Raw genomic sequence first — 6,620 nt, 5'->3', positions numbered from 1 at the left:
CGTCAGGGAGGTGGTGCACTCCTGACAGGGCTGGTGAAATAGAAGATTTTCACCCAGTATTTCATCAGCATCAGTAAAACCGATATTGCTGAAATGTTTCTTTGGTCTGCAAGGGCTAGGCAGTGTATTGATATGTATTGTTTTATCGTCTCATCATAGTAGGCTACTCTAATCGCAGGATCGTTGCATAACGTAATGATGCTTTTATTTTATGTTCATATCTAGCTCATAACTGCACCCAACTCTGAAACTCAGGTGACAGTTTGGTCCAAATAGAATCCATAATGTTCTAGGGAAAAATACCTCTGTAATGTGACCCAATTCAAGCACGTCTGTAACTTTAATGTTGTTTTTGATTATGAATAGTGTTTCCACGCACACAGCCTGGATGAAAGAAACAGCCCCGGATCAACCAGGGGACCTCAGCTGCACAACCAGGCGGTCCGTGTTAAACATATACAAAAGAGTGTCAAATAACAATGAATGTCTAACAGCAGGCACGTGCAGAGGGGGGGGGGGGGGTCTAGGGGGGCTTGAGCCCCTGCAGAAAGTGCCCTTTTTTTGCCACATAAGGACAAGTGGGTGGGGGGGGGGGGGGCGATGTGGTGTGGGGGGCCAATACGAGCTTATGTGGGGGCCAATAAGGGCTTGTGGGGGGGGCAAATAAGGGCTTGTGTGGGGGGGCAATAAGGGCTTGTGTGTGTGGGGGGGGGGGCAAAAAAGGGCTTGTGTGTGGGAGCAAATAAGGGCTTGTGTGTGGGAGCAAATAAGGGCTTGTGTGGGGGGCAAATAAGGGCTTATGTGGGGGGGGGGGGGGGGGGGGCAAATAAGGGCTTATGTGGGCCATAAGGGCTTGTGTGGGGGGCTAATAAGGGCTTGTGTGGGGGAGCAATAAGGGCTTGTGTGGGGGAGCAATTAGGGCTTATGTGGGGGCCAATAAGGGCTTGTGTGGGGGGCCAATAAGTGCCATTGGCCCTTCAAGACGAACATTTGACAAGTAATGATAAATTCCACTATCATAATGAATTATCTTTTAATCTGCCATCAGTCAGTTTTAGTTTCAGACTAATGAGAACATAGTGCTTATTTTACTGTCCAATGACATGAAATGGCACAAGGGAAGGACTCCACAAAAAGACCACCCCCAAAAATCGGCACGCGCTATGCCCTTATTTGCCCCCGCCCCCACACCAGTACATCTCCTCTCTTTCACCCCGGGCATGGTGGACCTGATAAACATTGGATTAAAGTCGACCCCCCTTACCAGACGTTGTCACCAACTGACGGCGTCCCATATGTCAAACCCAGCTCCAGATAGCCTAGAAATTACATTTGATAACTGATATGAACAGGGTCCATTATGCGCAGCAACAAACATGTATGGACCCCATGCTTCTAGAAAGCCTGGTGTTTCAATCACTGCACAGGTTGAGGTCCACAACATTCCTACTAAATAGAGTGTCCAACACAAGGAGTGGTCTGGAGAGAGAATGCTGTTTGGTTACTGTACCTCACAGGCATCACAGCCCCCAAAAATGTGATAACAAGCTTAACCTTGCCTTGTTTAACATCAGGTCACTAACAAATAAGTCCTCCTCTGTAAATGATATAATCTGTAAAGAGAAGCTAGATATAATCTTTCTAACAGAGACATGGCTTGGCTCAGATGGAGCTGTTCTCCTAGCGCCAGCCTGTCCCGCAAACTACAGTTTCATTCACTCTGTTCGCGAGGCTAAGAAAGGAGGTGGACTGGCAATATTTTTTTTCAGACACGTTAAAATTCACGGCTCTGACCCTTGGCAGCTTTACTTCCTTTGAATACCAGGCCACTATACTACATGGTCAAGCCTCTATGCCAATGATTAGCATTTATCGCCCGCCAAAATGCAGTAAAGCAATATTTCTAACAGAAATATCAGAACTTTTATCTATCTGCTCCACTAACTATGACAGAACTCTTATCTCTAATCTTCACCTGGATGATGCTACAGATGCTATGGCTATGGGTTTTGTTGGGAATTTATCCAACATGTTGTTGGGCCTACACATAAACATGGGCACACTCTGGACCTGGTGATTTCTAGAGGGCTGAACATCACTGTGGAAAGGACTATTGAAAGGCCTGAGCTATCAGACCACTTTCTGCTGTGTTTTAATATGACTGTCTCTGATCTAGAGAAAAACATCACTGAATATACCATAAAAAAGCGTTTTTTTAGCTCTTCTGCAGCCGACGAGTTCTCTCGTCACCTGCCCCCCCCCCCCCCCCTTGCCCGGTACTCCCCCAGTGAATGATATGGTTCAAATTTTTTATCTTAAACTAGAGTCAGCTCTTGATATAGTGGCTCCTTTGAAAACAAAAAAGAAACATAACACCAGAGTAACACCCTGGATAAATGAGCATTCACGCTCACTGAAGCAAGAATGTCGTAGAGCTGAGCGAGCTTGGAGAAAAAACAAACTCACCATCCACCTAGAGATTCTTAAAAAACAGTTGCCTATAACAAAGCCTTGCGTCTAGCAAGGCAGGCATATTTCTCTGGCATTATTAATGAGAACAAGAAAAATGCCAGAGTCCTATTCTCTACCATTGATCGACTTTTAACCCCCCCCCCCCCCCAGTCCTACAAGCAGTCATTCCCGGCCTCTAAAGCTAAGTGTAATGAGTTTGGATGCTTTTTTGACAACAACATTTTTAACATTAGAGCTGATATTATGAATGGTGCTGCTGCTAGCGCAAACCTTCAAACAGCAGCTAATGGTCCCAGGGTAGATCTCTCCAGGGGGAGCCTATTATCGTTCTGCGCAATTGATGAAGACGAACTCCGCAAAACTATATCCCAGATGACATCATCCTCCTGTTCATTAGATACAATTCCCACCACCTTTCTCAAAGAGGTCTTAGACAGTGTGATTGGAGATATCCTAAAAATTGTAAACAGCTCTCTACAATCAGGCGTCTTCCCAGACTCACTGAAGACTGCTGTAGTTAAGCCCCTTCTCAAGAAACACAATCTTGATCCCTCTGTTTTGGGTAACTATATCGACCCATTTCAAATCTACCCTTTCTGGGCAAGGTTTTAGAAAAATGCATCTTTCATCAATTGGATGTGTTTCTACAGAACAATAATGTGCACAACAAATTCCAATCTGGCTTTAGGAAAGGTCACAGCACAGAAACAGCACTTGTAAAAGTAATGAATGATCTTAGGGTGTCTGCTGACAAGAAACATGTATCCGTTCTCTTACTTCTAGATCTAACGGCTGCATTTGAAACGATTGATCACTCAATTTTAATACAGCGTCTGGAGCACTGGATAGGCCTGTCTGGTACGGCCCTGTCCTGGTTTTCCTATCAAACAGAAGTTACTTTGTCAATCCAGCCGAGTTTGACTCAGACAAACACGAACGACATCAGTTCTGGTATTCCACAGGGCTCGATTCTTGGCCCTCTGCTTTTCTCCTTGTACATACTGCCATTGGGCGAACTCATTGCCAATCACGGAGTCAATTTTCATTTCTATGCTGATGATACCCAATTATATCTTTCTGTGGCTCCAGATGATCCCTGTGCTTTAGACCTGCTGCTTACCTGTCTGTCTAGCATCAAATGTTGGATGAGTGAGAACTTTCTCAAGCTAAATGAGGATAAGACAGAAGTTCTCATAATCGGTTCTAGTGAGCAGAAAGAATCAATATTAAGCAGACTTGGCAACCTGACTGTAGAAAGTAACAGTACAGTAAAGAACCTGGGGGTTATTATTGATTCCGAATTGAATTTTAATTCACACATTAATCATGTTACCAAGATTGCCTTTTTTCACCTTAGAAATATTGCACGAATCAGAGCCTATGTGTCCTTGGACGATGCAAAAACGCTAATCCACGCCTTTGTTTTTTCTCGGCTTGATTACTGCAATGCACTTTTTTCAGGACTGCCTAAGAAAACAACTGACAGATTACAACTTGTCCAAAATGCAGCAGCCAGAGTTTTAACTAGAACTAAGATGAGAGAACATATTACTCCAGTTTTGGCATCACTGCACTGGCTTCCGGTTGTTTTTAGGATTGATTTTAAAATTATTTTACTTGTCTATAAAGCTCTCAAGGTCTCGCACCTTCCTACCTACATGACTGCCTGCCTAAATATGTCCCAAACCGCCCGCTAAGGTCTTCCACTGCTGGCCTGCTCGCTTTGCCTTAAAAAATGGCAACTAAAAAATACGGGGAAGCAGCTTTTTGCTTCTACGGGCCGTCGGCATGGAACAAGCTCCCTCTGTACCTTCGTCAGGCAGCCTCTGTAGACATTTTTAAAGCTCAGCTCAAGACCCACTTCTACAACATTGCTTTTAATTGACCTTTTAGTTTTTTTTTTTTTTTTTTTGTTATTCATGTCCTCACTGTATTGCATTACTTTCGTTGCCTTGCTTTTCTTCTCCATTGTTCTGTAAAGCACTTTGAGCTGCATTTCATGTCATGAAAGGTGCTATACAAATAAAGTTTTATTATTATTATTATTATTATCCCCCCCCCCACACAAGCCCTTATTGCCCCCCCCACACAAGCCCTTATCCCCCCCCCCCCACAAGCCCTTATTGCCCCCCCCCCACACAAGCCCTTATCCCCCCCCCCCACAAGCCCTTATTGCCCCCCCCCCACACAAGCCCTTATCCCCCCCCCCCACACAAGCCCTTATTGGCCCCCCACACAAGCCCTTATTGGCCCCCCACACAAGCCCTTATTTGCCCCCCCCCCCCCCCCCACAAGCCCTTATCCCCCCCCCCACACACAAGCCCTTATTGCCCCCCCACACAAGCCCTTATTGGTCCCCCACACAATCCCTTATTTGCCCCCCCACACAAGCCCTTATTGCCCCCCCACACAAGCCCTTATTTGCCCCCCCACAAGCCCTTATGTGCCCCTCAAATAAGCCCTTGTTTTTTCCCTGCACACAAGCCCTTATTGGCCCCCCACAAGCCCTTATTGGCCACCACATAAGCTCGTATTGGCCCCCCACCCACTTGTCCTTATGTGGCAAAAAAGGGCACTTTCTGCCCCCCTACCCCCCCACCCCCCCCCCCCCCCCCCCCTCTGCACGTGCATGCTGTTAGACATTCATTGTTATTTGACGCTCTTTTGTATATGTTTAACACGGACCACCTGCGCCGGGCTGTGCTGCGCTGACGTCCCTTGGTTGAGGAGGTCCCCTGGTTGAGGAGGTCCCCTGGTTGTGCAGCTGAGGTCCCCTGGTTGATCCGGGGCTGTTTCTTTCATCCAGGCTGTGTGCGTGGAAACACTATTCATAATCATAAACAACATTAAAGTTACAGACGTGCTTGAATTGGGTCACATTACAGAGGCATTTTTCCCTAGAACATTATGGATTCTATTTGGACCAAATTGTCACCTGAGTTTCAGAGTTGGGTGCAGTTATGAGCTAGATATGAACATAAAATAAAAGCATCATTACGTTATGCAACGATCCTGCGATTAGAGTAGCCTACTATGATGAGACGATAAAACAATACATATCAATACACTGCCTAGCCCTTGCAGACCAAAGAAACATTTCAGCAATATCGGTTTTACTGATGCTGGATTAAATGGGTGAAAATCTTCTATTTCACCAGCCCTGTCAGGAGTGCACCACCTCCCTGACGAACAGATCGAACTCTGAAAACATGTTTTGTGATGAATGTGTTTGCAGCAGCACTCCACACATGTGCCCTTTTCTGGAGTTTGAGCCCCTGCCCCCCCAGTGCTCTCTGCACGGCCCTGCTAACAGCATGCATTTCTCCCAGTGTTGATTTCATCGACTAAAACTATGACGAAGAATGTTTGTCGACTACCCTTCCACAGACAAAAACTGACTCACAATTCACACAGCTGACTGAGTAGAAATCAGGCATTTCAACACCATCAAGGCCTTCCCAAATACATTTTAGTCGACTAAATCAACTGTAGACTTAGTAGACTAAAATCGTATGGCATTTAGTCGACTAAAACTAGACTAAAACATTTCAGATTACGAACATTTGACTAAAATTAAATTGAATTCTATTCAAAAGGCTAAAACTAAATCCAAGTTTGCTGTCAAACACTGGTCTCACCTGGAGAAACAGTGCCACCTGCTGCTCATCTAATGAACCATTTCCTAATATTCACATTTTCTTTTGCTGGTTTCATGACATTTGTGAATACATTGTGATGGAAAAATTGACTAATGATAAGACAATATCAATACACTGCCCATCCCTGAGAAACATAACATTCATAGCTGTTCTACATCCATATGGTGCTTCTAATCCAAATGGAAGAGGTGAGAACTTGTAAAGAGCCTATAGTGGGAACAACACACTTAGTACACAATATAAATATAAACTAAATAAATAATTGTAACAAATTGTTTGATTGTATACCTTGAAATGTCCATGTGTGCTCACACATTCCCTCCTGCCACATGAAAGAGGTCATCACAGCTAACCAGCTAGGGCACATGAATTATCAACCTGAATGATGACAGATATGTTTAGATTCATAATGAATTAACATAGACCTGAATGGTAACAGCTACATTTAGATACATAATGAAACATGATTAAAACAGTCTTGAGACATGT

This window comes from Protomyctophum parallelum, assembly GCF_964188405.1.
Source record: "Protomyctophum parallelum genome assembly, chromosome: 2".
NCBI classification, from domain to species: domain Eukaryota; kingdom Metazoa; phylum Chordata; class Actinopteri; order Myctophiformes; family Myctophidae; genus Protomyctophum; species Protomyctophum parallelum.
This window is presented reverse-complemented; position numbering follows the sequence as displayed.